Here is a 25,990-nt window from a genome sequence, read left to right as displayed (position 1 = left end):
AACAAACTAGGATAGATACCAATAGAAATAGAAAACTGGAGAGGCTCTGGAAAGCACATATAAAGCAATGCACAACACAAGACTTCTTAGGCTGTCCTGTTGAAAAATACATGTACAGTTGAAGTTAGAGGTTTACATACGCTTAGGTTGGAATCATTAAAACTAGTTTTTCAACCACTCCACAAATTTATTGTTAACAAACTGTAGTTTTGGCAAGTTGGTTAGGGCATCTACTTAGTGCATCTCACAAGTCATTTTCCCAACAATTGTTTACAGACAGATTATTTAACTTTTACTTACTGTATCTCAATTCCAGTGGGTCAGAAGTTTACATACACTAAATTGACTGTTCCTTAAAACAGCTTGTAAAATTCCAGAAAATGATGTCATGGCTTTAGAAGCTTCTGATAAGCTAATTGACATCATTTGAGTCAATTGGAGGTGTACCAGTGGATGTATTTGAAGGCCTACCTTCAAACCCAGTGCCTCTTTGCTTGACATCATGGGGAAATCAAAAGAAATCAGCCAAGACCTCAAAAAAAATGGTAGACCTCCACAAGTCTGGTTCATCCTTGGGAGCAATTTCCAAATGCCTGAAGGTACCACGTCCATCTGTACAAACAATAGTACGCAAGTATATACGCCATGGGACCACGCAGCCGTCATACCGCTCAGGAAGGAGATGCATTCTGTCTCCTAGAGATGAACGTACTTTGGTGCAAAAGGTACAAATCAATCCCAGCACAACAGCAAACGACCTTGTGAAGATGCTGGAGGAAACAGGTACAAAATGATCTATATCCATAGTAAAACGAGTCCTATATTGACATAACCTGAAAGGCCGCTCTGCAAGGAAGAAGCCACTGCTCCAAAACTGCCATAAAAAAGCCAGACTACGGTTTGCAACTGCACATGGGGACAAAGATTGTACTTTTTGGAGAAATGTCATCTGGTCTGACGAAGCAAAAATAGAACTGTTTGGCCATAATGACCATCATTATGTTTGGAGTAAAAAGGGGGAGACTTGCAAGCCGAAGAACACCATCCCAACTGTGAAGCACAGTATCATGTTGTTGGGGTGCTTTGCTGCAGGAGGGACTGGTGCACTTAAAAAAATAGATGGCATCACGAGGAGAAAATTACGTGGACATATTGAAGCAACTTCTCAAGACATCACTAAGGAAGTTAAAGCTTGGTCACAAATGGGTCTTCCAAATGGACAATGACCCCAAGCATAATTAAAGGTGTGGCAATATAGCTTAAGGACAACAAAGTCAAGGTATTGGAGTGGCCATCACAAAGCCATGACCTCAATCCCATATAACATTTGTGGGCAGAACTGAAAAAGTGTGTGCGAGCAAGTAGGCCTACAAACCTGACTCAGTTACAGCAGCTCTGTCAGGAGGAATGGGCAAAAATTCACCCAACTTATTGTGGGAAGCTTGTGGAAGGCTACCTGAAATGTTTGACCCAAGTTAAACAATTTAAAGGCATTGCTACCAAATACTAATTGAGTGTATGTACATTTCTGACCCGCTGGGAATGTGATGAAATAAATAAAATCTGAAATAAATCATTCTCTCTACTGTTATCCTGACATTTCACATTCTTAAAATAAAGTGGTGATCCTAACTGACCTAAAACAGGGAATTATTACTTGGATTAAATGTCAGAAATGGTGAAAAACCGAGTTCAATTGTATTTGGCTAAGGTGTATGTAAACTTCAGACTTCAACTGTAGCTATGGTTTTACTGAGCTAGTGTGACAGACTCATGCCTACTGCATGACTGTTTTGGTCCACTGAGATAAAGCCTAGGCTGTGAGCTGTGGTTTTAGTGAGCTTGGAGAGACATTAAATATATAGTCTACAGTGTGGTCAGGTATTGAAGTACTGATTTGAGTGTCCTCCCATGCATGGCTTGACAGATATCTTCAGTGCCATACATCTGCTTGTTGTTTCCTAAAATGAGGTCTAAGGCTCACTGGAGCAATGGGATGAAACCCAGGGAGGAGAAGTGGATTAAAGGAGGAGAGGGATTTGGAGAGACAGAGAAGAAGAGTGATTGTGCAGTGAATGGTCTTGTCCCAGTAGAGAGACAGAGAAGAGGAGTGATTGGACAGTGAATGGCCTTGTCCCAGTAGAGAGACAGAGAAGAGGAGTGATTGGACAGTGAATGGTCTTGTCCCAGTAGAGAGACAGAGGCAGAGGGGCATGAGCTCATGAGCTATATCTGGAACATTACCACCTCTACCCCTCCTCCACTCCAAGCCCACATACACTTCTGCCTCTCCTTTCCTTCCTCCCCTTCTCCCATTCTTCCAACCTCCCCTCCCAGAAGTATAATGGGACAACAACACCAGTGTAGAGCAGCAGCCAACGCCCTCCAGGGGCTGAGTATGCATGCGTGTGCATTACCTCAACACCCTGTTATCCCATTGGTTATCAAGATTTCCCCCTTCCTCACCTCATCAACAACCTGTCTTAAACAGAAATGTTTTGCTGCTCACTCACTCTCTTTCCCCTAACTACGCAACCCCAATTAGTGTGTGTGTGACCTTCCAACTACCTCAGGAGAAGAGGAGTAAGCCTCCTCTAGGTCTCCTGCCTATCTATCTATCGCTGTCCTAAAATGAGATCAGAAGGGTACCTAGATGCTTCATTCATGTTGTATTTCTATGGAGTGTTTAGCTTAGCTTCTCTCCTCTCTTAACTTTCACTCAATCCCTTTAATATTTCTCATATTTGTGTCGCTGATCCCAACAGCATTCATATTACAGCATGAGTCTGTTCTGTCTCTCGTTGAGAGACTCACGATGCCAGTCTGCGTTTTCAAACAGGTCCCATAGAGGCAGACAATATGCCCACCCACATACACACGTTCACACACAGATAGAGACAGAGAGAAGGAGATTTTTAAAAACAAGAAACAGCTAAATATAGAGAGGACGGCCCTAGGATCTGTTTCTTGGATCCTTGATGAAGGAAATGCACTATCAGAAGAGTGTTTTTTTCTGCCTAACATGCCCAGATACAGTCGCCTAACATGCCCAGACAGAGCCACCAAACTTGCCCATACACAGTCACCAAACTAATCCAAGTTTATCATTTTAAAAGGCTAATTGATCATTAGAAAACCCTTTTGCAATTATGTTAGCACAGCTGCAAACTTGTCCTCACATGGGATAGCCTTCATTTCTCAGAACAAGAATAGACGGAAGTTTCACAAGAAAGTTCCTTGTTTCTGGACATTTTGAGCCTGTAATCGAACCCAAAAATGCTGATGCTCTAGATACTCAACTAGTCTAAAGGACAGTTTAATTGCTTCTTTAATCAGCACAAGAGTTTTCAGCTGTGCTAACATAATTGCAAAAGGGTTTTCTAATGATCAATTAGCCTTTTAAAATTATAAACTTGGATTAGTTTGGTGACTGTGTGTGGGCACGTTTAGTGGCTGTGTATGGGCAAGTTTGGTGGCTCTGTTTGGGCACGTTAGGCGACTGTATCTGGGCATGGGGAAGTGGTTGTGGGCCGGAGTCTGTCCTGGCGAAGTGGTTGTGGGCCGGAGTCTGTCCTGGGGAAGTGGTTGTGGGCCGGAGTCTGTCCTGGGGAAGTGGTTGTGGGCCGGTGTCGGTCCTGGGGAAGTGGTTGTGGGCCGGAGTCTGACCTGGGGATTGAGATAGAGAGAGAGAGAGAGAGAGAGAGAGAGAGAGAGAGAGAGAGAGAGAGAGAGAGAGAGAGAGAGAGAGAGAGAGAGAGAGAGAGAGAGAGAGAGAGAGAGAGAGAGAGAGAGAGAGAGAGAGAGAGAGAGAGAGAGAGAGAGAGAGAGAGAGAGAGAGAGAGAGATTCACACCAACAGTCCCTCTTTACTCTGTTATCTGGACTATCAATGTGTACCCTCCCCTTCCACTTAACACTGCATGTATTGTTTGGGTTCCTAACACACACATAAAGCACTTGAAGCAGAAGAGAGGATTATAGTTAACTTTGGTTTTAAGTTTGTGAGATGTAGAGTGTTAGAGGAGACAAACTTGTTATATGAGTCATCATTGGCTCTTTATTTGAACATTGTCCCATGCTGAATTAGTCATCTTTATTTGGTAGATAGACCTTTAGCAGTGGAGGCTGCTGAGTGGAGGACGGCTCCTAATAATGTCTGGAATGGAGCTAATGGAAGCACAACAGCACGCAGTGTTACCAGACATACAGACATAACAAACTGTACCTCAATGCTGATTCAAATAGCTGTATGGAACGTTTTTTGTTTTGTTTTTTGTTTTACATTTAACTGCAAGCATAATGCAGATATGCACACATATCCACAAATATATATGTATATACACACACACACACACACACACACACACACACACACACACACACACACACACACACACACACACACACACACACACACACACACACACACACACACACACACACACACACACACACACACACTGAGACCATAAATATGACATGAGGGCTGCTCTTCAAAAAAAAAATTAAGCACTGGAGATACCCTCTACTCTCTCTTCATCCTTCCCTCTGTTTTTATTTTCTCTCTATCCCTTCTCTCCATCCTCTATTTTCTCATGCTTCTCTCCCTCATTTTTCCCTCTAGCTCTCCATCATTTCATTTCTTTTTCTCCCCATCTCACTCTTTCTCCACATATCTTTCTCTCATATACAGTGCCTTGCGAAAGTATTCGGCCCCCTTGAACTTTGCGACCGTTTGCCACATTTCAGGCATCAAACATAAAGATATAAAACTGTATTTTTTTGTGAAGAATCAACAACAAGTGGGACATAATCATGAAGTGGAACGACATTTATTGGATATTTCAAACTTTTTTAACAAATCAAAAACTGAAAAATTGGGCGTGCAAAATTATTCAGCCCCTTTACTTTCAGTGCAGCAAACTCTCTCCAGAAGTTCAGTGAGGATCTCTGAATGATCCAATGTTGACCTAAATGACTAATGATGATAAATACAATCCACCTGTGTGTAATCAAGTCTCCGTATAAATGCACACCTGCACTGTGATAGTCTCAGAGGTCCGTTAAAAGCTCAGAGAGCATCATGAAGAACAAGGAACACACCAGGCAGGTCCGAGATACTGTTGTGAAGAAGTTTAAAGGTGGATTTGGATACAAAAAGATTTCCCAAGCTTTAAACATCCCAAGGAGCACTGTGCAAGCGATAATATTGAAATGGAAGGAGTATCAGACCACTGCAAATCTGCCAATACCTGGCCGTCCCTCTAAACTTTCAGCTCATACAAGGAGAAGACTGATCAGAGATGCAGCCAAGAGGCCCATGATCACTCTGGATGAACTGCAGAGATCTACTGCTGAGGTGGGAGACTCTGTCCATAGGACAACAATCAGTCATATATTGCACAAATCTGGCCTTTATGGAAGAGTGGCAAGAACAAAGCCATTTCTTAAAGATATCCATAAAAGAGTGTTTAAAGTTTGTCACAAGCCACCTGGGAGACACACCTAACATGTGGAAGAAGGAGCTCTGGTCAGATGAAACCAAAATTGAACTTTTTGGCAACAATGCAAAACGTTATGTTTGGCGTAAAAGCAACACAGCTCATCACCCTGCACACACCATCCCCACTGTCAAACATGGTGGTGGCAGCATCATGGTTTGGACCTGCTTTTCTTCAGTAGGGACAGGGAAGATGGTTAAAATTGATGGGAAGATGGATGGAGCCAAATACAGGACCATTCTGGAAGAAAACCTGATGGAGTCTGCAAAAGACCTGAGACTGGGACGGAGATTTGTCTTCCAACAAGACAATGATCCAAAACATAAAGCAAAATCTACAATGGAATGGTTCAAAAATAAACATATCCAGGTGTTAGAATGGCCAAGTCAGTCCAGACCTGAATCCAATCGAGAATCTGTGGAAAGAACTGAAAACTGCTGTTCACAAATGCTCTCCATCCAACCTCACTGAGCATGTTTTAAAGGAGGAATGGGAAAAAAATTCAGTCCGTGTGCAAAACTGATAGAGACATAAAATTACATCTGTAATCCTTGTTTAACTTAAGGGGGCTGAATAATTTTGCACGCCCAATTTTTGAGTTTTTGATTTGTTAAAAAGTTTGAAATATCCAATAAATGTCATTCATGATTGTGTCCCACTTGTTGTTGATTCTTCACAAAAATACAGTTTTATATCTTTATGTTTGAAGCCTGAAATGTGGCAAGTCCGTTCAAGGGGCCGAATACTTTCGCAAGGCACTGTAAATACACCCTTGAACAGAAATTGATATGCTACTTTGTATTTTCAAGAATTACCGTGCATGTCATATCTTCCGCCACAAGGGAAAAAGAGGATTAAAATGAAGTACTGCTATTCTAGTAAGCGGTAGACATTAAAATAAGTCATTGGTAAGAGGTAGACATTATATTAAAGTCCTTGGTAAGCGGTAGACATTAAAATAAGTCATTGGTAAGAATAACATTAAAATAAGTCCTAGGTAAGAGGTAGATATTATAATAAGTCCTTGGTAAGCGTTAGACATTAAAACAAGTCCATGGTAAGCGGTAGACATTAAAATAAGTCCGTTGTAAGCGGTAGACATTAAAACAAGTCATTGGTAAGCGGTAGACATTATAATAAGTCAATGGTAAGAGGTAGACATTAAAATAAGTCCGTGGTAAGCGGTAGACATTAAAACAAGTACTTGGTAAGCGGTAGACATTATAATAAGTCAATGGTAAGAGGTAGACATTAAAATAAGTCCGTGGTAAGCGGTAGAAATTAAAATAAGTCCTTGGTAAGCGGTAGACATTAAAACAAGTCCTTGGTAAGCGGTAGACATTAAAATAAGTCCGTGGTAAGCGGTAGACATTAAAATAAGTAATTGGTAAGAGGTAGACATTATATTAAGTCCTTGGTAAGAAGTAGACATGAAAATAAGTCTGTGGTAAGCGGTAGACATTAAAACAAGTCTGTGGTAAGAGGTAGACATTAAAATAAGTCTGTGGTAAGCTGTAGACATTAAAATAAGTCCTTGTTAAGAGGTAGACATTAAAATAAGTCATTGGTAAGAGGTAGACATTAAAACAAGTCCGTGGTAAGCGGTAGACATTAAAACAAGTCCGTGGTAAGCGGTAGACATTAAAACAAGTCATTGGTAAGAGGTAGACATTAAAACAAGTCTGTGGTAAGCGGTAGACATTAAAATAAGTCCTTGGTAAGCGGTAGACATTAAAACAAGTCCGTGGTAAGCGGTAGACATTAAAATAAGTCCTTGGTAAGCGGTAGACATTAAAACAAGTCCGTGGTTTGTAGACATTAAAACAAGTCCGTGGTAGACATTAAAACAAGTCATTGGTAAGAGGTAGACATTAAAACAAGTCCGTGGTAAGCGGTAGACATTAAAACAAGTCCGTGGTAAGCGGTAGACATTAAAATAAGTCCGTGGTAAGCGGTAGACATTAAAATAAGTAATTGGTAAGAGGTAGACATTATATTAAGTCCTTGGTAAGAAGTAGACATGAAAATAAGTCTGTGGTAGCGGTAGACATTAAAACAAGTCTGTGGTAAGAGGTAGACATTAAAATAAGTCTGTGGTCAATCATATGTAGACATTAAAATAAGTCCTTGTTAAGAGGTAGACATTAAAATAAGTCATTGGTAAGAGGTAGACATTAAAACAAGTCCGTGGTAAGCGGTAGACATTAAAACAAGTCCGTGGTAAGCGGTAGACATTAAAACAAGTCATTGGTAAGAGGTAGACATTAAAACAAGTCTGTGGTACGGTAACATTAAAATAAGTCCTTGGTAAGCGGTTTAAAACAAGTTCGTATATCCATTAAAATAAGTCCTTGGTAAGCGGTAGACATTAAAACAAGTCCGTGGTAAGCGGTAGACATTAAAACAAGTCCGTGGTAAGCGGTAGACATTAAAACAAGTCCGTGGTAAGCGGTAGAAATTAAAATAAGTCCTTGGTAAGAGGTAGACATTAAAACAAGTCCTTGGTAAGCGGTAGACATTAAAACAAGTCCGTGGTAAGCGGTAGACATTAAAATAAGTCCTTGGTAAGAGGCAGACATTATTATAAGTCCTTGGTAAGCGGTAGACATTATCATAAGTCCTTGGTAAGCGGTAGACATTAAAATAAGTCCTTGGTAAGAGGTAGACATTAAAATAAGTCATTGGTAAGAGGTAGACATTATATTACATCCTTGGTAAGCGGTAGACATTAAAATAAGTCCTTGGTAAGATTAGACATTATATTAAGTCCTTGGTAAGCGATAGACATTATTAATAAGTCAATGGTAAGAGGTAGACATTAAAATAAGTCATTGGTAAGAGGTAGACATTATATTAAGTCCTTGGTTAGACATTATAATAAGTCAATGGTAAGAGGTAGACATTAAAATAAGTCCGTGGTAAAAATTAAAATAAGTCCTTGGTAAACGGTAGACATTAAAATAAGTCCTTGGTAAGCGGTAGACATTAAAATAAGTAATTGGTAAGTGGTAGACATTAAAATAAGTCATTGGTAAGAGGTAGACATTAAAAGAAGTCCTTGGTAAGCGGTAGACATTAAAATAAGTCATTGGTAAGAAGTAGACATGAAAATAAGTCTGTGGTAAGCGGTAGACATTAAAACAAGTCTGTGGTAAGAGGTAGACATTAAAATAAGTCCGTGGTAAGCTGTAGACATTAAAATAAGTCCTTGTTAAGAGGTAGACATTAAAATAAGTCATTGGTAAGAGGTAGACATTAAAACAAGTACTTGGTAAGCGGTAGACATTAAAACAAGTCCTTGGTAAGCGGTAGACATTAAAACAAGTCCGTGGTAATAGACATTAAAATAAGTCCGTGGTAGCGGTAGACATTAAAATAAGTAATTGGTAAGAGGTAGACATTATATTAAGTCCTTGGTAAGAAGTAGACATGAAAATAAGTCTGTGGTAAGCGGTAACATTAAAACAAGTCTGTGGTAAGAGGTAGACATTAAAATAAGTCTGTGGTAAGCTGTAGACATTAAAATAAGTCCTTGTTAAGAGGTAGACATTAAAATAAGTCATTGGTAAGAGGTAGACATTAAAACAAGTCCGTGGTAAGCGGTAGAAATTAAAATAAGTCCTTGGTAAGCGGTAGACATTAAAATAAGTCCTTGGTAAGCGGTAGACATTAAAATAAGTCCTTGGTAAGCGGTAGACATTAAAATAAGTAATTGGTAAGTGGTAGACATTAAAATAAGTCATTGGTAAGAGGTAGACATTAAAAGAAGTCCTTGGTAAGCGGTAGACATTAAAATAAGTCATTGGTAAGAAGTAGACATGAAAATAAGTCTGTGGTAAGCGGTAGACATTAAAACAAGTCTGTGGTAAGAGGTAGACATTAAAATAAGTCCGTGGTAAGCTGTAGACATTAAAATAAGTCCTTGTTAAGAGGTAGACATTAAAATAAGTCATTGGTAAGAGGTAGACATTAAAACAAGTCCGTGGTAAGCGGTAGACATTAAAACAAGTCCGTGGTAAGCGGTAGACATTAAAACAAGTCCGTGGTAAGCGGTAGACATTAAAATAAGTCCGTGGTAAGCGGTAGACATTAAAACAAGTACTTGGTAAGCGGTAGACATTATAATAAGTCAATGGTAAGAGGTAGACATTAAAATAAGTCCGTGGTAAGCGGTAGAAATTAAAATAAGTCCTTGGTAGCGGTAGACATTAAAACAAGTCCTTGGTAAGCGGTAGACATTAAAATAAGTCCGTGGTAAGCGGTAGACATTAAAATAAGTAATTGGTAAGAGGTAGACATTATATTAAGTCCTTGGTAAGAAGTAGACATGAAAATAAGTCTGTGGTAAGCGGTAGACATTAAAACAAGTCTGTGGTAAGAGGTAGACATTAAAATAAGTCTGTGGTAAGCTGTAGACATTAAAATAAGTCCTTGTTAAGAGGTAGACATTAAAATAAGTCATTGGTAAGAGGTAGACATTAAAACAAGTCCGTGGTAAGCGGTAGACATTAAAACAAGTCCGTGGTAAGCGGTAGACATTAAAACAAGTCATTGGTAAGAGGTAGACATTAAAACAAGTCTGTGGTAAGCGGTAGACATTAAAATAAGTCCTTGGTAAGCGGTAGACATTAAAACAAGTCCGTGGTAAGCGGTAGACATTAAAATAAGTCCTTGGTAAGCGGTAGACATTAAAACAAGTCCGTGGTAAGCGGTAGACATTAAAACAAGTCCGTGGTAAGCGGTAGACATTAAAACAAGTCATTGGTAAGAGGTAGACATTAAAACAAGTCCGTGGTAAGCGGTAGACATTAAAACAAGTCCGTGGTAAGCGGTAGACATTAAAACAAGTCCGTGGTGATTAGACATTAAAATAAGTCCTTGGTAAGAGGCAGACATTATTATAAGTCCTTGGTAAGCGGTAGACATTATCATAAGTCCTTGGTAAGCGGTAGACATTAAAATAAGTCCTTGGTAAGAGGTAGACATTAAAATAAGTCATTGGTAAGAGGTAGACATTATATTACATCCTTGGTAAGCGGTAGACATTATATTAAGTCCTTGGTAAGCGATAGACATTAAAATAAGTCCTTGGTAAGCGATAGACATTATTAATAAGTCAATGGTAAGAGGTAGACATTAAAATAAGTCATTGGTAAGAGGTAGACATTATATTAAGTCCTTGGTAAGCGGTAGACATTATAATAAGTCAATGGTAAGAGGTAGACATTAAAATAAGTCCGTGGTAAGCGGTAGAAATTAAAATAAGTCCTTGGTAAGCGGTAGACATTAAAATAAGTCCTTGGTAAGCGGTAGACATTAAAATAAGTAATTGGTAAGTGGTAGACATTAAAATAAGTCATTGGTAAGAGGTAGACATTAAAAGAAGTCCTTGGTAAGCGGTAGACATTAAAATAAGTCATTGGTAAGAAGTAGACATGAAAATAAGTCTGTGGTAAGCGGTAGACATTAAAACAAGTCTGTGGTAAGAGGTAGACATTAAAATAAGTCCGTGGTAAGCTGTAGACATTAAAATAAGTCCTTGTTAAGAGGTAGACATTAAAATAAGTCATTGGTAAGAGGTAGACATTAAAACAAGTCCGTGGTAAGCGGTAGACATTAAAACAAGTCCGTGGTAAGCGGTAGACATTAAAACAAGTCCGTGGTAAGCGGTAGACATTAAAACAAGTCATTGGTAAGAGGTAGACATTAAAACAAGTCCGTGGTAAGCGGTAGACATTAAAATAATAATAATAATAATAATATGCCATTTAGCAGACGCTTTTATCCAAAGCGACTTACAGTCATGTGTGCATACATTCTACGTATGGGTGGTCCCGGGAATCGAACCCACTACCCTGGCGTTACAAGCGCCATGCTCTACCAACTGAGCTACAGAAGGACCATACCACCAAAATACCACCAAAATAAGTCCGTGGTAAGCGGTAGACATGAAAACAAGTCCGTGGTAAGCGGTAGAAATTAAAATAAGTCCTAGGTAAGAGGTAGACATTAAAACAAGCCCTTGGTAAGAGGTAGACATTATATTACATCCTTGGTAAGCGGTAGACATTATATTAAGTCCTTGGTAAGCGATAGACATTAAAATAAGTCCTTGGTAAGAGGTAGACATTAAAATAAGTCTTTGGTAAGTGGTAGACATTAATTTCTAATCTAAAGGTTCTTCCTAGAAGCGATTATGAACTGTTCTACCTAGAACCCTTTTATATTTGGAGTGTAATTCCTAGAACCCTACACTGCCATCAGACACACATAACTGCACCACCTATCACACTTTCACAAAATGTAGGAATACATGGCTGAAGGTCAATCATATTTGTGATCATAATCCCTGGCTGTGTATTGTTGCTTTCCATGTTGTCCGTTGTCTGTAGCTTGTGAGGTGTGGAAACACTTTGTTGCTTTTACGAATTTTGTCTTGCTGCTTTTTGTTCTATATCCTATGTTGCTCTGTCTGTATGCTACGCCTTGCTTGTCCTATGTTGCTCTGTCTGTATGCTACGCCTTGCTTGTCCTATGTTGCTCTGTCTGTATGCTACGCCTTGCTTGTCCTATGTTGCTCTGTCTGTATGCTACGCCTTGCTTGTCCTATGTTGCTCTGTCTGTATGCTACGCCTTGCTTGTCCTATGTTGCTCTGAGTGTGCTCACTGCTCAATGATTGTCTATATTGTAATTGTTTTTAATAACCTGCCCAGGGACTGCGGTTGAAAATTAGCCGGCTGGCTAAAACCGGCACTTTTACTGAAACGTTGATTAATGTGCACTGTCCCTGCAAAAATAAAATAAACTCAAACTCAAACCCTCTATGAACAGTTCCACCAGCCATATTAGCCTATAAAATAGTATTATTTATGACACTACATTACATATATCATAAGGCCTTTCTTTAAGGGCCTAGTTATCCCCTAACACAGAGGTGTTGCCACATCAGGCCTGCAAGTCACATTATGGTGGCTTGCAAAGTTATGTGTAATTCCTATTGGAATCCAGCCAGAGTTAGCATATCTAACAAGTGGAATTGTGAATCACTCACAACCTGCATTCAGAATGACTGCAAGGTTAGGGAAGATTGAATATTGAGACGACCTCAATCATCTAAACTGGAACAACCATCTCAAGTAACGGGTGCAATAAATCCAACAGATTGGATTCATTAACAAAATGGAATATTATTTATGTTTGTGTAGCATCAAATGTATTAACCAATCAATTTACATGCAAAAACACAGATATTAAAGTAAAACAAAAAAATGCAGAAACTCTTCTTGCAATAGAGCAGGCTGGGAAATATTAAGTATATATGGTTCTATGTAGAAACCTTCTTGCCTTCCAAAGAATCACCAAAGAACCCTTGTTTTCCAAAAAGAGTTCTTCTGATCAAAACGGTTCTTCGTAGAACTCTATCCCTCTGCAAAGAGCCCTTTTCAAACCCTTTTTCCTGAGTGTACTCTCCTGAGCACGCATAGTTAATTCTACAAGTTAACGCTACCTGCTAAGGCTAACCATACTCAATGAATTACAGACCAGAGCTGTGCATCTGTGCGTGTGTATCTGTGTGTGTTTGTGTGTATGTGTGTGTGTGTGTGTGTATGTGTGTGTGTGTGTGTGTGTGTGTGTGTGTGTGTGTGTGTGTGTGTGTGTGTGTGTGTGTGTGTGTGTGTGTGTGTGTGTGTGTGTGTGTGTGTGTGTGTGTGTGTTTGTGCGTGTGTGCATCTGTGTGTGTGTGTGAACATCCATGTGCATGCTTCTATGTTTGTGTGCATTCCTGCATGTTTGTGTCCCTCTTGTGTGGACATGTGACAGATGATTAGTATCATTGGCCACTTTATTGTCTGTTGATGACACACGGTGTTACACTGCAATCTTGATAAAAGCTGTGCAAAATGGAATCGGTAGGACAGCAGCAACAGCAGTACACACACACACACACACAATATTGGTAGGGTCTTGGAACAAACACGGATGAAAATGTAGGTATTTCTTCCAATCCATCAGCAGCTTTAACCAATCCAAGGGTTCACCAATGAATGATAGAGCAGGAAGGAACACTAAAAGAGCAGGACTTCATTGGGAAAGGGAAGTAAATATATGTGTTGAGTTTTGTGGGCACAATTTAATTGTATTGTATTTATCTACGTGTTTCAGTTCTGCCTGGGTTTGGTCGCTGTGTGGGTCTGGTGTTATGCTGCGTTCGATCTTTGTCTGTCACGAGTATCAAACAGTACACGCGCACGCAAGCAAACAAACACACATGCAAACACACATGCACTGTTTCAGATTAAGGTCCTGATAGAAAAACCACAAGGTGTTTTGGCCTGTAGTATCTGTCTGGATGGATGAATGGATCCCACTACCTCAGTGCTTACACATTGTAATATCCTTATGTGACCCCTCAGCTAGACATGAGGCATTTGCCAAACCCAATATTTGACCATTTAGCATTCGCAAAATATTGACTTTAATATTCACACCACAGCAGTAGACAATATTTGTAGAAAAGGCACGGAACCAAAAACAATATGGAACCAAAAACAGTTGAACCAGTGAATTGCCTAATATTGTGACAAGGTTTGAATATTCTCTGGTCAACATTCTGGAGTGTATGTATGTGTACACGCGATTGTGTGTGTGTGTGTGTGTGTGTGTGTGTGTGTGTGTGTGTGTGTGTGTGTGTGTGTGTGTGTGTGTGTGTGTGTGTGTGTGTGTGTGTGTGTGTGTGTGTGTGTGTGTGTGTGCAGAGTTGTGGAGGGTCAGAGAGAGCAAAGCTGATCGTTTGCTGAGCAACAACAACAGGTGAACATCTGACGGCCCTATTGATTTTGGCAAAACTTAACACAATTACCCTTTCGAAGACTCCTCAAAATTAATTAAAAATGTTTGTTGCTCCCTTCACTCCCTGTGAGTAATTTGGGCTCCCCACTCCTCACACCTAATCCAATAGAACTAATCTGAAATGATGCCTGTATTCTGTCCCTCTCCTCCTCCAGTCAGCCAGAAGGGTTGCTGTATGGCCTGACCACAAAGCAGCACACACTAGAGCTGAGACCATAACCCTAAATGATCGTCACCAATCATACCGATCACTTACCACTGCCTTTTTACTGATATCATCATTACGATCAGTAGCCTATACTAGAGAAATGTTCAGTTTGAAATATGGGTGAATGTTAATGGGATAAAAGTAGTATTAGTAGTTTAATTAATAATAATAGTAAAAAACTGTGGTACCCATTCCTGTTATAAACGTATTGTATATTTAAACATGTCCACGCACACACGTACACACACACAACACACACAGACACAAACACACAACACACGTACAAACACACAACACACACAGACACAAACACACAACACACACGTACAAACACACAACACACACAGACACAAACACACAACACACACGTACAAACACACAACACACACAGACACAAACACACAACACACACGTACAAACACACAACACACACGTACAAACACACAACACACACAGACACAAACACACAACACACGTACAAACACACAACACACACAGACACAAACACACAACACACACGTACAAACACACAACACACACAGACACAAACACACAACACACACAGACACAAACACAAATACACTCACAGTCTCAGTTCACTCATATGCCTAAAATGGCTATGATGAATATGTCAGTGTGTATCTGTATTCAAAGATGTGTTTGGGACCTTACCTCTGCTGGACTAGTGGCAGATTTGACAGCTTTGCCTCTGGAGCATTCTGTCAGCATCCTTAAGACTTTTACACACTCTCAACACCCTGCTACTGTACACTACACCAGACCCTACTACTACTGTACACTACACCAGACCCTACTACTACTGTACACTACACCAGACCCTACTACTACTGTCCAGTACACCAGACCCTACTACTACTGTAGACTACACCAGACCCTACTACTACTGTACAGTACACCAGACCCTACTACTACTGTACAGTACACCAACCCTACTACTACTTACTGTACACAAACAAACACAGACCCTACTACTACTGTACACTACACCAGACCCTACTACTACTGTAAGGTACACAGACCCTACTACTACTGTAAGGTACACACAGACCCTACTACTACTGTACACTACACCAGACCCTACTACACTGTACACTACACCAGACCCTACTACTACTGTAGAGTACACCAGACCCTACTAACTGTACAGTACACCAGACCCTACTACTACTGTACAGTACACCAGACCCTACTACTACTGTACACTACACCAGACCCTACTACTACTGTAGAGTACACAAGACCCTACTACTACTGTACACTACACCAGACCCTACTACTACTGTACACTACACCAGACCCTACTACTACTGTACAGTACACCAGACCCTACTACTACTGTACAGTACACCAGACCCTACTACTACTGTACAGTACACCAGACCCTACTACTACTGTACACTACACCAGACCCTACTACTACTGTAAGGTACACCAGACCCTACTACTACTGTACAGTACACCAGACCCTACTACTACTGTACACTACACCAGACCCTTCTACTACTGTACACTACACCAGACCCTACTACTACTGTAAACTACACCAGACCCTACTACTACTGTAAACTACACCAGACCCTACTACTACTGTACAGTACACCAGACCCTACTACTACTGTACAGTACACCAGACCCTACTACTACTGTAAACTACACCAGACCCTACTACTACTGTACAGTACACCAGACCCTACTACTACTGTACACTACACCAGACCCTACTACTACTGTACACTACACCAGACCCTACTACTACTGTACAGTACACCAGACCCTACTACTACTGTACACTACACCAGACCCTACTACTACTGTACACTACACCAGACCCTACTACTACTGTACAGTACACCAGACCCTACTACTACTGTACAGTACACCAGACCCTACTACTACTGTACACTACACCAGACCCTACTACTACTGTACACTACACCAGACCCTACTACTACTGTACAGTACACCAGACCCTACTACTACTGTACACTACACCAGACCCTACTACTACTGTACAGTACACCAGACCCTACTACTACTGTACACTACACCAGACCCTACTACTACTGTCCAGTACACCAGACCCTACTACTACTGTACACTACACCAGACCCTACTACTACTATACAGTACACCAGACCCTTCTACTACTGTACACTACACCAGACCCTACTACTACTGTACAGTACACCAGACCCTACTACTACTGTCCAGTACACCAGACCCTACTACTACTGTACACTACACCAGACCCTACTACTACTGTACAGTACACCAGACCCTACTACTACTGTACACTACACCAGACCCTACTACTACTGTACACTACACCAGACCCTACTACTACTGTACACTACACCAGACCCTACTACTACTGTACAGTACACCAGACCCCACTACTACTGTAAACTACACAAGACCTTTGTGAGACTTGTGTTGAATTTAGGTTTGCATTTACACAAAACATAGGAATGCTGTAGTATTTTCTGTCTCCTTTGCTCCCAGATTGTCTGACCCAGAAGCGCAATATGGTATCTGGCTGCCTGCCTGTTACAGTAAGCTTGCCACAGGAATAGTCTACTGTAGCTATAGACACTCTAATTAGTATTTGTTGGTACACTGAACACATGACGAAACCTTTGGACAATACATTTAATCACGTTCGAGCAAATTTAAACAGAGAGCCGAGCCCAGCTGTCAATAAGGGGTGTGTCCTTTGTTCCCTGTCTCCTCTCCATCTGTGACGATTGAAGATACATGCCCTCTTCCGAGAGAGGACAGCCAAGGACGAGTGTCTGTCTGTCTGTCTGTCTGTCTACGGGTGAATATTAACATCTCTGCACCTCCGGATGGTCCTTCAACACTGCAGTCTACTAGGACAGTGCAGGGAGAAGTAGGACACGTGTGTGTATGTGTGTGTTTGTGTATGTCTGTATTTGTGTATGTGTGTATGTGTGTATGTATGTGTGTGTATGTGTGTGTTTGTGTGTGTGTGTACGTGTGTGTATTAGGACAGAGCAAGGACGAGTCAGAGATTCTCCACTCTCTTCTGCTCTAGCAGCTGTTGGAGTAGAGAGACAAAACCACAGATGCCGAATCTCAAGTATTGATCTCTACACCATATTTTTCTTCCTCTAGTGATTCAGCTTTTCTTCTATTTATCTATCTATCTATTTATCTATCCGTCTGTCCGTCTGTCCGTCTCTCTCTTTCTATTCCCTATCTTTTTATCTCAGAAAGGTTGTCTTGTCAGAGGAGAGTTTTTTGGTTGATCTGGCAGACTCACTAAACACACATGATTCGTTTGTTGGAGTGTGCCTCTGGCTATCCGCAAATAAATAAATAAATAAATGGTGCCGTCTGGTTTGCTTAATATAAGGAATTTGAAATCATTTGTACTTTTACTTTTGATACTTAAGTATATTTTAGCAATTCAATGTACTTTCGATACTTAAGTATATTTAAAACCAAATACTTTAAGACTTTTACTCAAGTAGTATTTTACTGGGTGACTTTCACTTTCACTTTCTATAGTCATTTTCTATTAAGGTATCTTTACTTTTACTCAAGTATGAAAATGGGGTACTTTTTCCACCACTGGAAATACCATTACACATGGTGACGCTGAGGTGACTGCTGAACTAAAGTGTCAAAGTGTAGTCCAAAGTAATGCCTGCAGAGCACAAACCCAACGTTGATTTAATGTTTTAATAAAAGATAGCTACGTGGTTTGAGGGGCTCATAAAGTATTGAGAGAAAATGCATATACAAATATATTCTTGTCATCGACAGGACATGAAAAAGGAAAAAGAAAGATGTTGTAATTTTTATTACAGTGTGGACCATTCAATCTATGTACTGTATGAACTAGCATTAACAGAACATGACAGGGTTGTCTAAAATAGTTACGTTATAAAGAAGAGGTATTTCTGATCCTGCCTGTCTCTCTAGCCTGTGGTCTTTACTACAGCTGACCATCTTGATCCTGTTATCAGTCATAATTGGTCAACATGTGTTTTTCCTCCTTAAATACCCAATATTCCTCTGTGAAATATTGATAAAGATGATTCAGTTGTGCTTTAGTGAGAGATTACATTACATCAAATTTTATTTGTCACATACATGCGAGTTAATGCGAGTGTAGCGAAATGCTTATGCTTCTAGTTCCGACCATGCAGTAATATCTAACAAGTAATCAAACAATTTCACAACAACTACCTTTTACACACAAGAGTAAAGGAATGAATAGGAATATGTACATAAAAATATATGGATGAGCGATGGCCGAACGGTATAGGCAAGATGCAGTAGATGGTATAGAGTACAGTATATACATATGAGATGAGTAATGTAGGGTATGTAAACATTATATAAAGTGGCATTGTTTAAAGTGACTAGTGATACATTTATTACATACAATTATTTATTATTAAATTGGCTGGAGTTGAGTCAGTATGTTGGCAGCAGCCACTCAATGTTAGTGATGGCTATTTAACAGTCTGACGGCCTTGAGATAGAAGCTGTTTTTCATTCTCTCGGTCCCAGCTTTGATGCACCTGTACTGACCTCACCTTCTGGATGATAGCGGAGTGAACAGGCAGTGGCTCGGGGTGGTTGTTGTCCTTGATGAGCTTTTTGGCCTTCCTGTGACATCGGATGGTGTAGGTGTCCAGGAGGGCAGGTAGTTTTCCCCCGATGATGCGTTGTGCAGACCTCACTACCCTCTGGAGAGCCTTACGGTTAGCGGCGGAGCAGTTGCCATACCAGGCGGTGATACAGCCCGACAGGATGCACTCGATTGTGCATCTTGAAAGGTTTGTGAGTGTTTTAGGTGACAAGACGGATTTCTTCAGCCTCCCGAGGTTGAAGAAGCGCTGTTGCGCCTTCTTCACCACGCTGTCTGTGTGGGTGGACCAATTCAGTTTGTCCGTGATGTGTATGCCGAGGAACTTAAAACTTTCCACCTTCTCCACTACTGTCCCGTCGAGGTGGATAAGGGGCAGCTCCGTCTGCTGTTTCCAGAAGTCCACGGTCATCTCCTTTGTTTTGTTGACATTGAGTGTGACACCACACTCCGAGGGCCCTCACCTCCTCCCTGTAGGCTGTCTCACTATCACTGTAGTGTCGTCTGCAAAAGAGATGACTGAGTTGGAGGCGTGCATGGCCACGCAGTCATGGGTGAACAGGGAGTACAGGAGAGGGCTGAGAACGCACCCTTGTCAAGCCCCAGTGTTGAGGATCAGCAGGGTGGAGATGTTGTTTCCTACCCTCTCCACCTGGGGGTGGCCCATCAGGAAGTCCAGGACCCAGTTGCACAGGGAGGTGTCGAGACCCAGGGTCTCGAGCTTCATGACGAGTTTGGAGGGTACAATGGTGTTAAATGCTGAGCTGTAGTCGATGAACAGCATTCTTACATAGGTATTCCTCTTCTCCAGATGGGTTAGGGCAGTGTGCAGTGTGATTGCATCGTCTGTGGACCTATTGGGGAGGTGAGAAAATTGGATTGGGTCGAGGATATCAGGTAGGGTGGAGGTGATATGGTCCTTGACTAGTCTCTCAAAGCACTTCATGATGACGGAAGTGAGTGCTACAGGGCGGTAGTCATTTAGCTCAGTTACCTTAGCTTTCTTGGGGACAGGAACAATGGTGGCCCTCTTGAAGCATGTGGGAACAGAAGACTGGGATAAGGTTTGATTGAATATGTCCATAAAAACACCAGCCAGCTGGTCTGCGCATGCTCTGAGAATGCAACTAGGGATGCTGTCTGGGCTGGCAGCCTTGCGAGGGTTAACATGTTTAAATGTTTTACTCACGTTGGCCTCAGTGAAGGAGAGCCTGCAGGTTTTGGTAGCGGGCCGTGTTGGTGTCACTGTATTTTCCTCAAAGCGAGCAAAGAATTTGTTTAGTTTGTCTGGGAGCAAGACATCGTGGTCTGTGACAGGGCTGGTTTTCTTTTTGTAGTCCGTGATTAACTGTAGACCCTGCCACATACTTCTCGTGTCTGAGCCGTTGAATTTTGACTTTACTTTGTCTCTATATTGACACTTAGCTTGTTTGATTGCCTTGCGGAGGGTATAGCTAAACTGTTTGTATTCGGTCATGTTTCCGGTCGCCTTGCCCTGATTAAAAGCTGTGGTTCGCGCTTTCAGTTTTGTGCGAATGCTGCCATCAATCCACAGTTTCTGATTGGGGAAGGTTTAGGTAGTCGCTGTGGGTGCAACATCACCGATGCACTTGCTAATAAACTTGCTTACCGAATCAGAGTATTCATCAATGCTATTGTCCGATGCTATGCGGAACATATCCCAGTCCACGTGATCGAAGCAATCTTGAAGCGTGGAATCCGAATGGACGGAACAGCGTTGAACAGATCTGAGCATAGGTGTTTCCTGTTTAAGTTTCTGTCTATAGGCTGGGAGCAACAAAATGGAGTCGTGTTCAGATTTTCCGAACGGAGGGCGGGGGATCGCTTTTTATGCGTTGCGGAAGTTATAATAACAATGATCCAGGGTTTTGCCAACCTGGGTCGCCCATTCGATATGCTGATACAATGTAGGAAGCCTTGTTTTCAGATTAGCCTTGTTAAAATCCCCAGCTACAATAAATGCAGTCTTAGGATTTGTGGTTTCTAGTTTATGTAGATTCCAATATACATGTAGTTCTTTCAGGGCCGTCAATGTTTCTGCTTGGGGGGATATACACGACTGTAATTATAATCGAAGAGAACTCTCTTGGTAGGTAGATAATGCGTTCGGCATTTGATTTTAAGGAATTTTAGGTCAGGTGAACAAAAGGACTTGAGTTCCTCTATGTTTTTATAATCACACCACGTCTCGTTATTCATAAGGCATACACCCCTGCCCTTCTTCTTACCAGAGAGATGTTTGTTTCTGTCGGCGCGATGCGTGAAGAAACCAGGTGGCTGTACCGACTCTGATAACACATCCCCAAGTGAGCCATGTTTCTGTGAAACAAAGAACGTTACAATCTCTGATGTCTCTCTGGAAGGCAGCCCTTGCTCGGATTTCGTCTACCTTGTTGTGAAGAGACTGGACATTGGCAAGTAGTATACTCGGGAGTGGTGGGCGATGTGCCCGCCTATGGAGCCTGAGCAGAAGACCGCTCTGTCTGCCCCTTCTGCGGCTCTGTTGTTTTGGGTCGCCGGCTGGGATCCGATCCATTGTCCTGGGTGGTGGACCAAACAGAGGATCCGCTTCGGGAAAGTCATATTCCTGGTCGTTATGTTAGTGAGTTGGCGTTGTTCTTATATCCAATAGTTCCTCCCGGCTGTATGTAATAAAATTTAACATTTTCTGGGGTAACAATGTAAGAAATAATCCATAAATAATCTAAATACTGCATAGTTTCCTAGGAAAGCGAAGCGAGGCAGCCATCTCTGTTGGCGCCAGAAGTCTGCACAAATCCTAGCAAAGACAGAAGGTGCAATATAACATATTTCAGATATATTTCAGATACAGTTTTCAGATAGGCTAAGACTATCATTAGAAATGTACAGATTATATGCAGATTGTTTTCTTATGCTCAGCACTTCCTACCTTGTCAGAAGCAATCAAATCAAGAGCTATAAAACACCCCAAACATTTATCTTCTCAAAACAGGGAACTACACTCCCCTCCAAATTTATTTGGACAGTGAAGAAAACATTTGTGAATTTGACTCTATACTCCAGCATTTTGTATTTCAGATCAAATATTTCATATGTGGCAACAATACAGAATGTCACCTTTTATTTTAGGGTATTTTTGCACTGCCGTTCAAAACTTTGGGGTCACTTAAAAATGTCCTTGTTTTTGAAAGAAAATCACGTTTTTTTGCCCATTAAAATTACATCAAATTGATCATAAATACAGTGTAGACAATGTTAATGTTGTAGATTACTATTATAGCTGGAAACGGCAGATTTTTTATGGAATATCTACATAGGCGTACAGAGGCCCATTATCAACAACCATAACTCCTGTGTTCCAATGGCACGTTGTGTTAGCTAATCCAAGTTTCTCATTTTGAAAGGCTAGTTGATCATTAGAAAACCCCTTTTGCAATTATGTTAGCACAGCTGAACATTGTCATTCTGATTAAAGAGGCAATAAAACTGGCCTTCCTTAGACTAGTTGAGTATCTGGAGCATCAGCATTTGTGGGTTCTATTGCAGGCTCAAAATGGCTAGAAACCAAGACTTTCTTCTGAAACTCGTCAGTCTATTCTTGTTCTGAGAAATTAAGACTATTCTATGCGAGAAATTGCCAAGAAACTGAATATCTCGTACAACGCTGTGTACTACGCCCTTCACAGAACAACGTAAACTGTCTCTAACAAGAATAGAAAGAGTGGGAGGTCCCGGTGCACAACTAAGCAAGAGGACAAGTACATTACAGTGTCTAGTTTGAGAAACAGACACCTCACAAGTCCTCAACTGGCAGCGTCAACAGTGAACAGTGAAGTCAACAGAATTGCAAAGAAAAAGCAATTTCTCAGGCTCCTCCGTCGCGACGTCCCCTGAAGGCCCATCCACAGCCCGCTAGCTGTCTAGAGCATATCGACTGTTAGCTGAAGAGGACCATCAGCGAATTTCCAGGGCTACAATACCTATTTTACCAATTGGACTGGACCCTTCTACTGCCCACATGGATCCAACATGACTGGTCTGTCGACGTAACCATATGAGGGGGCTACAACAGACTTCTTCCATCACGACGTCCCCCTAAGCCCTTCTGATAGCCCCAGCCCGCTATCTCTCTGAATCGCCGTGTCTTCAGCTCGCCAAGCTTCCCACTTGTCCCTATGATCACCCGGCTACGCATGCCTCTCCCTAATGTCAATATGTCTTGTCCATTGCTGTTATGGTTAGTGATTATTGTCTTATTTCACAGTAGAGCCTCCAGCCCTGCTCAATATGCCTTAGCTAGCCCCTTTGTTTCACCTCCCACACGTGCGGTGACCTCACCTGGTCTAAATGATGTCTCTTGAGACAAAACCTCTCTCATTGTCACTCAATGCCTAGATTTACCTCCACTGTATTCACATCCAACCATTCCCTTGTCTGTACATTATGCCTTGAATCTATTCTTCCGCGCCCAGAAACCTGCTCCCTTTACTCTCCGTTCCGAACGCACTCGACGACCAGTTCTTATAGCCTTTAGCCGTACCCTTATCTTACTCTTCCTCAGTTAGAGGTTCATCAAGGCCCTGCAGCACCTAGCTCCACTCCCATTCCCCAGGCGCTCTCATTTGTTGACCTCTGTAACTGTAAAAGCCTTGGTTTCATGCATGTTAACATTAGAAGCCTCCTCCCTAAGTTTGTTTTACTCACTGCTTTAGCACACTCTGCCAACCCGGATGTCCTAGCCATGTCTGAATCATGGTTTAGGAAGGCCACCAAAAACCCTGAAATTTCCATCTCCAACTATAAGATTTTACAACAAGATAGAGCTGCCGAATGGGGTGGAGTTGCAATCTACTGCAGAGTCTACTGCAGAGTTGCAATCTACCTGTCATGCTATCCAGGTCTGTACCCTGTGTTCTACTAGTGAATTGATTGCCCCCCATTTATCTTCAGAGCTCGTGCTTAACACTCCGGCCGTTCTATAATCTAAGCTAGATGCCCTCAATCTCACACAAACTCATCAGCCTTGGTTTCTCAAATGACTGCCTCTTCAAATCGGAGCGCCTGTTGTCCGGACCTCTGGCAGTCTCTATGGGGATGCCACAGGGTTCATTTCTCGGGCCGACTCTTTTCTCTGTATACATCAATGATGTTGCTCTTGCTGCTGGTGATTCTCTGATTCACCTTTACACAGAGGACACCATTCTGTAATTTTCTGGCCCTTCTTTTGACACTGTGTTAACAAACTTCCAGATGAGCTTCAATGCCATACAACTCTCCTTCCGCGGCCTCCAACTACTCTGCAAGTAAAACTAAATGCATGCTCTTCAACCGATCGCTTTCTGCACCTGCCTGCCCGCCCATCCAGCATCACTACTCTGGACGCTTTTAGAATATATGGACAATTACAAATACCTAGGTGTCTGTTTAGACAGTAAACTCTCCTTCCAGACTCACATTAGGCATCTACAATCCAAAATTAAAATCTAGAATCAGCTTCCTATTTTGCAAAACAAAGCATCCTTCACTCATGCTGCAAAACATACCCTCGTAATCTGACCATCCTACCGATCCTTGACTTTGGCGATGTCATTTACAAAATAGCCTCCAACACTCTACTCAGCAAATTGGATGCAGTCTATCACAGTGCCATCTGTTTTGTCACCAAAACCCCATATACTACCCACCACTGCAACCTGAATGCACTCGTTGGCTGGCCCTCGCTTCATACTTGTCGCCAATCCCACTGGCTCCAGGTCATCTATAAGTCTTTGCTTTGTAAAGCACCGCCATATCTCAGCTCACTGGTCACCACAGCAGCACCCACCCATGGCACACACCCCAGCAGGTATATTTCACTGGTCACCCCCAACCGCTATTCCTCCTTTGCCACCTTTCCTTCCAGTTCTCTGCTGCCAATGACTGGAATGATTGCAAAATCACTGAAGATGGAGACTCATATCTCTTACACATCAGTTTTCATAGCAGCTCACAGACCATTGCACCTGTACATAGCCCATTTGTAAATAGCCCATCCAACTACCTCATCCCCATATTTTTTTTTCTCCTTTGCACACCAGTATCTCTACTTGTACATTCACCTCTGCACATGTATCACTCCAGTGTTTAATTGCTAAATTGTAATTACTTTGCCACTACGGCCTATCTATTGCCTATCTACCTCCTTTATCTTACCTCATTTGCACACACTGTATATAGATTTTTCTATTGTGTTATTGACTGTACGTTTGTTTATTCCATGTGTAACTCTGTGTTGTTGTTTGTTTCACACTCCTTTGCTTTGTCTTGGCCAGGTTGCAGTTGTAAATGAGAACTTGTTCTCAACTGGCCTACCTGGTTAAATAAAGATGAAAAAAAATGTTTAAATTGTTCATAGGGGAGTGTACCTTGACTAATGTAAGTCAACTGTCTTTCATAGCTATAACCCATACATATCCCTTCTGTGACTAATGAGTATCTATCCCTCCCCATGGCTGTGTTATATCACTGTAATTGACATGTCCTCTGTGTTATATCACTGTCATTGAGATGTCCTTTGTGTTATATCGCTGTCATTGAGATGTCCTCTGTGTTATATCGCTGTCATTGAGATGTCCTCTGTGTTATATTACTGTCATTAAGATGTCCTCTGTGTTATGTGGCTGTCATTGAGATGTCCTCTGTGTTATATCACTGTCATTAAGATGTCCTCTGTGTTATATCGCTGTCATTGAGATGTCCTCTGTGTTATGTGGCTGTCATTGAGATGTCCTCTGTGTTATATCACTG

At 41.5% G+C, this 25,990-nt stretch overlaps 1 protein-coding gene across 10 annotated transcripts in view; it reads left to right on the top strand.

The window, feature by feature from the left end:
- Positions 1 to 25,990, top strand: part of LOC118376045 (calcium-dependent secretion activator 1-like) — a 226,190-nt gene that overhangs the window by 14,762 nt on the left and 185,438 nt on the right. The window lies entirely within an intron of this gene.

The sequence above is a fragment of the Oncorhynchus keta genome, chromosome 21, assembly GCF_023373465.1.
Source record: "Oncorhynchus keta strain PuntledgeMale-10-30-2019 chromosome 21, Oket_V2, whole genome shotgun sequence".
Classification (NCBI taxonomy): Eukaryota; Metazoa; Chordata; class Actinopteri; order Salmoniformes; family Salmonidae; genus Oncorhynchus; species Oncorhynchus keta.
The sequence above is the reverse complement of the archived record's forward strand: the minus strand, read 5'-3'. Positions and strand labels throughout refer to the sequence as shown.